At 47.2% G+C, this 11,114-nt stretch overlaps 1 long non-coding RNA gene across 2 annotated transcripts; it reads left to right on the plus strand.

Moving 5' to 3' along the window:
- The first annotated feature begins 691 nt into the window (after positions 1–691).
- Positions 692–2,607, plus strand: LOC310923589. Of its 2 annotated transcripts, none has more exons than XR_014592636.1 (3): positions 692–1,152; positions 1,564–1,718; positions 2,545–2,607. It is a non-coding gene; the product is annotated as an uncharacterized lncRNA (long non-coding RNA). The 2 variants fall into 2 exon arrangements; XR_014592637.1 differs by having other exon boundaries at positions 693–1,152; positions 1,564–1,704.
- Positions 2,608–11,114: the final 8,507 nt, after the last annotated feature.

Genomic DNA, 11,114 nt, shown 5'->3' on the forward strand with positions numbered 1-11,114 from the left:
ATCTCAAGCTTCAGGCCAGCGCAGCAGTCACTGCGGCGGCTCTCCACCAATTGGAGAATCGGTGTATGAGGGAGGGGCCCAGAGCTCCCAAGCTGAAGGCTGGAGATGTGTGGGAGGGACAAAAGCGCCTCGCTCCTCACGGCCGGCCGCCGCCCGTCCCCGGTGCCCCCGGCTGAGGCGGAGAGCCCGGGCCCGCTGGAGCCCGGCCGGGCGGCGCCGCGGACACCGGCCCGTCGTGCGGCCCGCCGGAGGCGAGATGCCGCCGCCCTCCCGGGGTCGCGCCCGCCCGAGAGGCCTCCGGACGGCTCCGGCGCCCGCCGGCCCCGCTCCGCTCCGCGCCCGCCGCTCCCGCCGCACACACCGAGCCCTCGCCTGCGGCCGGGGCTGCGGAGCGAGCGGAGCCGAGCGCCGCTTGGCCGAGCGCGGCCGAACCGCGCCGGGTGGAGCCGAACCGAGGCGAGCCCGGCCCGAGCCCGCCGAGCCCGGCTGCAGGTAGGGAGGGGACCGTGGGCCGGGGCGCGCAGCCCCTCTCCTCTGAGGGGGAGCGGGGCAGGAAGGGCCGGGGGGGCTGCCGGGCTCGGCCGGGGCCGGGCCGCTGAGGTCTTTCCTTTTCCCGCAGCGTTCGTATCCAGGGACGGACGGAGCCTCCCTCGCCACCCACTCGGTGAGGTGAAGTCCAGTTCCTAGAAGCAGCTGCATGATGGTGCCCCTCAGCATCGGTAAAGACACGAGGCAGAGAATAATTCAGCAGCTGCGGAACCATTTTGGATTGATTTTCACTCTCTTTTTCTTTAAATGAAAAGCAGAATGAGCTTTGGGAGTCAGGAAGTAAATTGATGCATTGATTTCATGCACAAGAGGGAAATTGGTGAATACGGGGAAATGATGTTGAAGCAATCAGATAACACAGTGGAAAACAGCTTCACCAACAGCTCTGACCTTCACTGGTGATTCTGAGCCAGCTTTCTGGGGGCATCTCAGCAGGAAGGGCTGAATCCTGTTTGAGCAAATAGGAATCCTACTGCCCTCCTGCCAGATAAAGTGATCTCAAAGGCTGGAATTCAAATTTTTTTTTTTTTTTAAGTGTCTTAGCAATTACAGTATCTCCAAGTCCTGGCTGCTTCTGAGGAGAATCTGCCAAGGCAGGGAAAGGTACTTGGGAATTCTGAATATTTATTTGTGCATGCTCCGAAAAATGTATTAAGTCAACTCGAGTATAATACTTGAAAACCTGTGAATATTGCCAATGTGATAATTTAATGGTGTGGTTGTATTTTTATTTTAAAGAAAATGTTGTTTTTCTGTAATTTTTAGGGGATTATTATGAATTTTCTCTAGGCAGGTAGTACCACCTTGCTGTGCCTTGGTAAGAAACCCCTGGGTCCTTCAGCCAGTTCTGCTTTCATGGGCCTACTGTGTTAGAAAAACAATTTGTTTCTTTTCAATATTTGTCAGACCACCCACCCAAAACTTTTGCTTCCTTCTCCTGCTGTTATATATCTAGGTGTGACTTGTTTGAATGTCTTACAAACAACTTTTCTGGTTTATCTTTCCTTTCTGCAGGATTTCTGTGGAGGAGAAAAGCCTCAGATGGGGAATGCTTGAAGATCTACCAGAAACATTTCAACACTGGGCAGAAGTTCTCAGAGAGAAGCTACTGTCGTCAAAGGCAGGCAGATGATTGCTGTAACTTCTGTCCGAGAGGTAAATTCATTCGGGTAAGGCTTTTCATTTCTTGTGTAGGTAATTTTTCAGTACGTAGCTGAAAAGACCAAGAAGTGTGCTGTTGTCTTAATCCATATCATAATCCATCAACAAAATACTAAAATATCTGCATCAGACAGGAGACAACTGCTTGGAAGAAGTTCGAAGTGAAACCGGACCTTTGCAAATATTTGTTCTTGTCCAATATACACTCCAGAAAGTGGATACATTCAAATCTTATTGTAGCGACAGGAGGGTCTTGTAATTTGCTGTATTCACAGGAGACATCAAAGCAATTACCAAATAGATTTTCTATACCTTTTGGTATTTGATAAAGGTCTGCGTTATATATGCAAGAATATAATTTTTAATGCCATTATGTATCACAATTCTTTTATTTTGAGGTGTAATTGATTAAAATTGTGATTTCTCAGGGGTTTTACAGTCAGGAGCTGTAATTTAACCAAAAGTGTGGTAAATTACAGATAGACCCCAAACTGCACGTTATCGGCTTATGATTAGTTTCCTTTGAATAGCAGATTATGAGACATATTGGTTTGTTATATATTGCCATTCAAAATATCCTAAATAACATAGGAATGTGATTACGGCCCCTCCATGCTTGTGCAACTGTGGACATCATCAGACCTAAAATAAACGCAAAATTTCTGCTCCTATTCATTTATGTATTAAAAGCTGTGAAGTACTTGTGTCCCCTCTGGAATAAATCCCTGTGTCTCCTCGGAGCTGCTGCTTTGCAGTAGAGCTTGGACACATTTTGTTTCTTAATAACTAGAGATCCACCAGTGGATGATTCCCATAGGTTCTCCTATTTTGTAGGAGCTGCACGGCGAGGTCAGCATTCTGAGGGAGGCAAAGCAGCTAAAGGCAAGGAACGTGGAGGATCCGGGGGCTTCTCCCACCCGAGTTTCTCCTGGAGCGGGCTGCGTGTCACGCAGGATGTTTAACCCGGCTTTGGGGCGTTCTCCTGCGGTCCCGGCTCTAACTGCTGCCCCTGAGCCGAGGCCTTGCTGTGTCCCAGCACTAAACCCAGCAGGTGGGTCCTGCTTTTCCAGCCCTTTAATTCCACGGGCAATCCCAGATTCCCAGAGCTCCCCTGGGCCCAGCCTGGACTTGCTCCCTGGGAGCTGCACTTCAGTCTGCCTGAACCAAGGACCTCCTGTTTGAAACTTTATTCCTGCTGTTTTTCCTCTTGCAGGTATTTGGCAAAACAGGAGAGAGCCAGTAGGAAGTGAAGCCACAGGAAGGCCTTATCCCAGTGCAGGGTTCCCACTTTTCTCTCTGACTCCTGGAGAAATGCCTGAGCATGACCAGAGACTGTCCATTTGATTTCCAGCCCTTTCCAATAAATCGTTGCTTTCAGCTGGTTTGTGTTCCTGGTGTCATCCTCCTCCTCCTCCTCCTCCATGCATTTGTCAATGGAATTGCTGTCTTTTGCTGAGTTGCATTTTGTTTTTCCAGGAATTGTGGCTCTTTTGTTCCGCTGAAACTTCGCAACTCTGCTGAGAGTTTCAGCTGTCAAATCCAAGTAAGATTGGAGTTCCTTTGGATTGTTACTCCCATAAATGAGAGATCCTTTTTCGAATAGGAGTAAATTGGCATGTTTAACTCCCTCTTCCCTTGAAAATCAGAGCAGAGGAAGCAGATTTGAAATCCTCATTCCATGGGCTTCCACCGACTTCCTGACCGTTCCAAAAGTTTTCAGCGTTAGAAATTTCCGGGCTTGTTTTGCAGGCAAGCTAGGAGTTAGATATTATTCCTTCCTTTTATTTGATGTTTAGCCTCTCTCTGATTTTAGTAAGGCAGCATTTATTTTTTCCTATTTTCCATCCAAGTTGGAATTTTGCTACTTCTTAGGGGACATTTCCAAGGAAATTTACCCAATTAATGTTGGTAAATCCGGAATTGTTCAGCGCCATATCCGCAGAATTCTGGGAATTCCCAGGAAAACTCGTTAAGTGTTTAATTGCCGTGATTCGTCTCTTTGTGAAGTTCAATTTGGTGCGTTTTTTAATATATAAGTTCCATTAAAACTTAAATCCTGGCCTAGTTGCTGTCCCTTGGACACAAGGGGGTGGTTCTTTCCTGCCTTGGCACATGTGGATGTTCATCCAAAGTGAACTTCCCGATAAAACAGAATTTGTTTCCAAGCAAAACTGGGATTTGTCTAGAAAACCTTATTTTCTGGGAGGCACTGGGTTTGTTTTCCCTATCCCTGCATAATCCAGGATGCTCCCAGAGCTGTGGTAGTCAGTGGCATAAAGGGGAAAGCTGTGTTTATTTAGTTTCATATTTTATTTTAATTATTATTTTCCTTTTTACTTTTTGATTTTTGTATTTTTTATGTTAAATATTGTATTGTGGTTAATGTTTTCATGAGGTTTTTTTTTGTTTTGTATTTTTAAAATGATTTGGGTTTATTTCTTTTATTTTTATATTTTTGTTCTGTTATTTACTTTTTAGTTTTTATTTTTCTTTATTACTATTTAAAATCCTAATTACTCTTAATTTTTTCATTTTTTGATTTATGGATATTTTAGATTTTACTTTCATGATATTTTTTATTTTAAACAATTTATTATATTTTAAATTTATTTTAAATTTTATTTCTTTTTTTACTCTTTTGAGGTTTTTTTTTCAACTTTTATTTTATTTGTTTTATATTAATTGTTTTTTCATGTTTTCTTTATTCCGTTTTTTTTTATCCTACTCTTTTTTTCCCCTGAGCACGTGGAAAGTTGGCTGTGGGCAAGGAAGGAGTTGAGAAATGACCTCCCTCTCCGCTGGACGTCTGGATATAATCAAGAGCGCAGTTAGCAAAACTCCTCTGTATTTTCTGCTGAATTAAAAAACCTGAACGGAGAAGGCTGTGAACACCGTGGTGCCTTTCTTTTCCTTTCAAACCCTAAACAGGTCTCCTCCCCGTGCACAGTATTGCCAGCAGTGAGTCAATGCCGAGGTGTATTTCAGAGGCAGCGATAAAACTGTGCGGACATTTTATTTTGTAACTCTCCGAACCCCCTTGTTTATTAGCCAAGAAATCCAAAATTCAGAAAAAAAAAAAAAAAACCAAAAAAACAACCCCCTCCCACAAACAACCCCCCCCTCCCCCAAAGCACGCAGAAAGAGAAAATGTGCCCATAATATTTTAATAAAGATTAAATATTTACCCCTTAGAAAGCCAGGGTCATTCAATTCTAATTAACTGTGGTTCTGATCTGTTAGGTTAATGAATACATATGTTTAAAATATCAAGAAGAAAACACACACAAAAAAATAAATATATATATATATAAGCAAGAAAAGGAGAACTATAAAATATGAAAAGTAATATCAATAAATCCACTCTATATTTTTACATGTTCCCTATATTATAATATGTAAAATATACCTACTATAATGAACATATCATAGATAAATTGTAATGATTAATAGAAATATCAAAATAAGAAATAGAAGAAATATTGAAGTGTAGCCTAAAATGAAGGCTTTTTTGGTTTTGGCTTGGTTGATGGCGGGGTTCTCGTAGTTGTTGTGGTTGGGGGTCTTTTGGGGCCTTTATTTTCGGGGATGTTTGGAAGGGGAATTTTGGCCACGTTCTTTTCTGTCTCCGCTCCCTACGGCGGCGCTGCCACCGTGTGGACACAGAGCGGTACTGCACCTCTCCCCACCCGAGGCGTGTAGCAGCCCCGGGCTGTGATCTGTAAGGCAATGCTGCCATCCTGTGGATAAAAAACGATACTGCAACGCTCCGCCGTGCCCGTCCCCGCGGGCCCGCAGCAGCCCCGAGCTGTGAGCTCACGGGCAGTGCTGCCGCCCGAGCGCCGAACGTTCACGGCCAAAAAGGTGGGAAAAAATGCGAGGACCCCGGGCGCGTGGCAGCCGGCTCCCTGCGCGCGACCTGGACCACGGAGACGCCTGGGAGCGATTTTTCCGCGGCGTACGCAGGTGCGCGGACACGGGATGGGGGCTGAGCGGCGCCAGGGCAGTGTTCGGGCAGGCGATGTGGTCAGGGGCCTGTGCGAGCAGCCGAGGGGGACATTTGGGGGGGTGCCACAACCAAGATGGCGGCGCAGCTCGGGGCGCTTGACTTTCTAAAGATGGCGGCGAAAAGGGCGGAAAAATGAGAGGACCCTATGTGTGTCTAGTTGACTGCCTGCACAAAACCCCGACCACGGCGCCGCCCGGGGGAAATTTTCTGTGCTTTCTCCAGATGTAGGGACACGGGCTGTGGATTCAGCCGCGCAGCAGCCGGGTTAAGGTTAGTGGATTTAGTCAGGCGTCTATGTTAAACACCGACGGGGGCCTTAAGCGTGCCACAACCAAGATGGCGTCTCGACCAGAATTGGCTTCAGCCACAACTAAGATGGCGGCAGGGAGGGGCGAAAGTGACGTAATGCTTCTCGCAACCGAAAAGAGCCGGGGGGGTGACGAGAACGACCGAGTGTTGCCGAACAGCCGAGAAGAGCCGACGGCTGAGGGAAAGCGCCGAGTTTCCCCGAAGAGCCGAAGCCAGCCGAGTTGCCCCGAACGTCGCTCCCCAGGACCCTGATTTTGGAATGCTTTATGGAATTAGCCGAGCAGCTTTTACTTCTGAGGTTTCCATAGAGAGGAAATGAGCTGTTCCATAGATTTATTTTTCGCAATGCGTTTTGAAATTATACCAGAATCTCCGCTCTCCCGTCAGACCCCGTGACCCCGAGTTTTGAGGTTTCTCGTAAAGATTTTTCTGCCTATGCTGGAAACAGATTCCCCGGCACCACGGGGAGCGGCAGGATTTGGGGGGTCCCGGGGCCGGCACGAGGGTTCCCCACGGCCCGGCCCGGCCCTGCCGGCACCAGGAAATCGCCGTCGCCGTCCTCTCGTGCCCGGAGCCCCGGCAGGACGCCGGCGCAGCGCCGGCTGCGGGCGGAGCAGGAGCGGCTCGTGCCGCCCGCAGCGCTCCCGGTCCCGATCGCGACCGCAACGCCGCCCCGCCCTCAGCCCGGGCCCCGAACCCCCCGGCCCCGATCCGGCGGCCCTGGCGGGAGCGGGGCCGTGAGGAGACAGCGGGGCGGGGCTCGCCTGGCCGAGCTGGGATTGGCGGGGCCGGCGCTGCCTCCGCTGGTGATTGGTTGGGCTCACCTGGCCGGCGCTTCCTCAACAGGGATTGGCGGGGCCGGCGCTGCATCCGCTTGTGATTGGTTGGGCTGACCTGGCCGGCGCTTCCTCAACAGGGATTGGCGGGGCCGGCGCTGCATCCGCTTGTGATTGGCTTAGCTGACCTGGCCGGCGCTTCCTCAACAGGGATTGGCGGGGCCGGCGCTGCATCCGCTTGTGATTGGCTGAGCTGACCTGGCCGGCGCTTCCTCAACAGGGATTGGCGGGGCCGGCGCTGCATCCGCTTGTGATTGGCTGAGCTGGCCGGCCCTGGGGCAGAAATAGCGCCCTGAGGGGACGGGGAGCGGCGTTTGGAGCTGCGCGGTCGGTCGGGAGGAGCGCCGCTGCGCCGGGACGGGATGTCTGCAGCTGCCGGCCCGGGGAGCGAGGGTGAGCACGGACGCGACTCCCGCGTCCGCCTGCGCCAGTGTCTGGGGGCCGGCGATGTCCTGAGGCAGTGGCGTCAGCCGTACCCAGGGCGGCCGGAGGCCTGGTGCGGGGCCTGGTGCGGCGCAGGAGGACCGGCTGTAGCTAGCAGGGGCCAGCGAGAAGCGCTTCTGTAGTTTCTGGATTTAAAGCAGCGTTTAAAGGATCAGAAATAAACCCGCGTTTTTTGCATTTTTTGTTATTTTTTTGCTTTTATTAGAAGTAACTATGTTTTTCATATTTATTGCATCTTTTCACTATTTTGCTTGTTTCAATGCACTATTTTTGGTTCAATTTTTTTTTTCCCTGTTTTTTTCCCCATGGCAGTAAAATTCTCTAAAGCACTAAACTGGCTGCATAATGGCATTTTATCGGACAAAGTAATGCTGCTTCTCCCAGCCAGCACTGCACCGTTCTTGGTGCAATTTTTCACTGTTTCCTGTAGCCCCAGAATCCGTGGCTGTCCCTCAGGGTTCTGAAGGAGTGCTGTATTTGGATTTTTCGCTTCAGGATCTAAACTGTGGCATCTGGGCTGTATTCTAGGAACCCTGGAAAAGCAAGTTCTTATTCGTGAGGACCCATTAACTCTTGACAGTCGAGCTGTCTTGCAAGAGATGCTGCAAAGGGTGAGATATCTTTTTTTTGTAATCATCTCTGTGAAACCTTAATATGCTTAAACAGTTTCTGCGGAACAGATGATTTCACCCAGAGCATTGCAGAGCATTGTAACACATACTGGACTGCTTAATGTAATCGGTATCTTTATTTTTCCCAATGCGTTTTGAAATGATACCAGAATCTCTCCTCTCCCCTCGAACCCGGCTCGGCTGAGCTGTGAGGTGCGGGGCCGGCCCAGGGAGAAGGGCGGGGCCTCGGGCGATGGTCCCGCCCCCATCTCGGGCAGGGCGGGCGCTGGGCGGTCCAGGGGGCGGGGCCGGGCAGGGCCGGGGTTCTCGGTGTTTGGGTTTTGTCTGGGCTTGTGAGCCAAGTCATAAACAAGCCAACTCGGCTCCTGAACTCTCCAATGAATGTTTAAAATGCTTCCACAGAAGGACAAGTTAAGAGTGATTCCAAAGGAATGTTTGTAAATGAAGGGTAACGATTTCTGGGGAATTTCCTTGGGAATTATGAACCTCAGGCATATGGATTTTCGGGGGTGGAATCCCCGTTCCAGCCTCGGGCACCTGCAGGAGAAGAGGGGTCCTTATCCACAGCAAGGGAAGCCCGGTGCCCCATCGTGTCAGCTGCAGACAATGAACCGTCCCGGGAATGAACAGCAAGTCCCCTCTGTCCTCACCCTCGGAGTGGCAGCAGCTGCAGGTGAGAGATGCCACAGGATGGGGAGAGGAGAGAGCAGCCCCAGGTGTGAGCTGGGAACAGTGAGAGGGGACAGAACAGGCACAGGTGGAGCTGTGATGGATAACGATGGGGCGGTTCCAGCCGGGGGCTGTTTAAAAGGGGAGCCTCAGCTCAGTTGAGTATGGAGCTGTGAGGAGTGAGGACTTTATCCTGAGGTTCTGGGTGTGATTCATGGAGAGACTACAAGAGCATTTGGATTTGGAGCATTTCCTCGGGAAGCGCCAAGGGACAAACCTTTGTGCCAAACAGGTAAATAACCCAGTGCGGGTTTATTGGGGGGACTTTTTTCCTTTTCAGCTTCGTCTCACCAATCCCTCCCCGGTGCTCCCAGAAGAAAAAGGAGTTATGGAGACAAAAGGAGTTCAAATTGATGGAAGAAACTCCTTTTTTCTGTTGTTATCCGTGTTTAAAGTGGCGAGATTTTCTTTTCAGCTGAAATTTTAATTAATAGTGGCCCTTCTATGTGGCTTCTTTTCAATATGAGGTTCTTAGGTGGTGTGTCGTGTTTTGTCTGTCTTTTTTGGTATTATTTGTTGTGAGTAATTTGGGTTTTGAGTGAAGGTAACCTCATGTGTGAGTTTGTTTGTATTTGAGGTAGAACTAATTTAAGTAGCTTTTTTAAAGAGACTTCTGAAATGTGTTATTGGGGTTTTGTGTGTTGTAGGGAGGGATTCAGGTTGGGTAGAGCTGGTTTTTTTTCTGTTTGGTGGGTTTTAATGATTTATTGTGTAGCTTTATTCTCTTTGTAGGTGGTGTGATGAGGGATATGTGGTGTATTTATTTCATGTTCGGTTTCATAGCTTACATGGTCAGAGTATTTTTGAACTGAGTTTTGTTACTGAGTTGTTTTTGGGGGATATTGTGTTTTTCAAGAGTTTGTTTTCTAAGGTTTACAGTGGTGTAATTGGCTGTGGTGTGAGGTATAGGGGAGGTTTTTATTTATTTAGCGGTGGCTTTAATCATGGCAATGGTGTTGTGTTTGTTTTAGTGGGTTGGAGTCAGTGTGATGTAGTTCATTTTTTAGGGTTTCTTAATATTTATAATTAGATTATTGTTTTATGGGATTTGTTTATTTAGCATGCTTGACTACAGTGTATGTTTTATAGTTTTGGATAATTTAGGGGATATTGTTTGTAGCCAAATGGATCTTTTGGTTTTGTGTGTATTTATAGGTGATCTGTTTGTTTTGGTGGTTCTGAGGTATTATGGGTTCATTGAGTTAGGAATAATTGGTTTTGGTACTGTTAATTGAAGTATATTTGTGCTGTTTTTATTCTTGTGGATTGATTTGTTTGTTGTTGTGGTTTAGGGTAAACCTGAGAGGAAACTTTGGAATAGGGTTTTTTTTAGAGAGTAAGCCAAAATGGTCTCTCTTTTAAATTGGTTTGTGAAAGAATTTCTTTAGGAAGAAATGGAAAAAACTATTTATTTAACAGACAAAGTGGTCATAAGCGTAAAGAATAAATAACAAAATAATAAAACACTTTGTTTTTCTGAAAGGAGATGGTAAATTCAGCAAGTCCTTGCTGTGGGTTGTAGCTCAGCTCCTTTGGTCTCTTATCCGCTGTTCTGGTGTTGATAAAATGCTGAGGTCCAGGCCCCCTGGGCTGCAGGTGCAGCTCTCGGTGCTTCTCTGGGTTTTTCAGTCTGCAGCAGGTTTAATGAACCCAAAGAAAAAGGGGAAATAATCAGTGCAGGGAACTTCTCTGCCCTAAAACTAACTAAGAGCAAAGGAGATCTGTGTGGTGCAGTCTGTCTGTGCTTGGGCTGAATACACTGGACAGGGAATGCACAGGAGTGACCACTGTTTTCATAAAACAAGCTGCGTGCTTTTTATTTCCTTGCTTTGCTCTCAAAATCAGTCTGAAAGGTACTGAAGGCGTTTTTGAAGTAGTTATTTTGAATTTTTGAGGGGTTTTGGTGTTTAAATTATTTATTTTGGAGGAAGTTTGTTTGAAGTTTTTGCTTAGTTATAATGAAATTATTTTATTTTTAATTAGAAGTTTTATTGCAGTTAAAGGTAGAGGCTTTTTTGTTCTGTTAGTAATAGAAAATAGGCTTTGATTTGGTATGTAGTGATGGGATTGGTGTATATGGTCTACATGTGTGGACTAAGGATTTAAAAGTCTGTGGTTTTGGCGTACTAGGTTAATAAATTTCTATAGGTCAAGGAATATAGGTTTTCTACTTTTTATGTGGTTAGAGGCAGGTATTTCAGTTGGGGGTGTTCTGGGTGTATATTTCAGAGGTTTTTTGAGGAGAATGGAGATGGGGTTATTTTTATTATATTTGGAAAATGGACTAGGAATAATAAGAGTTGGCTTTTTTTTAATGGACTTTTGTTTGTGTTTTGTTTTCTAAAATGGATATATTTGTGTGGTCAGGGCAGTGGTGTTTCTGGTGCAACTCTGAGCATCCCTTATTGTTTGTGTGTTTCAGGTGGTCACTTGTCGCACACTGAGATC

The sequence above is a fragment of the Zosterops lateralis genome, assembly GCF_965231275.1.
Source record: "Zosterops lateralis genome assembly, contig: HAP1_HAP1_SCAFFOLD_124, whole genome shotgun sequence".
NCBI classification, from domain to species: Eukaryota; Metazoa; Chordata; class Aves; order Passeriformes; family Zosteropidae; genus Zosterops; species Zosterops lateralis.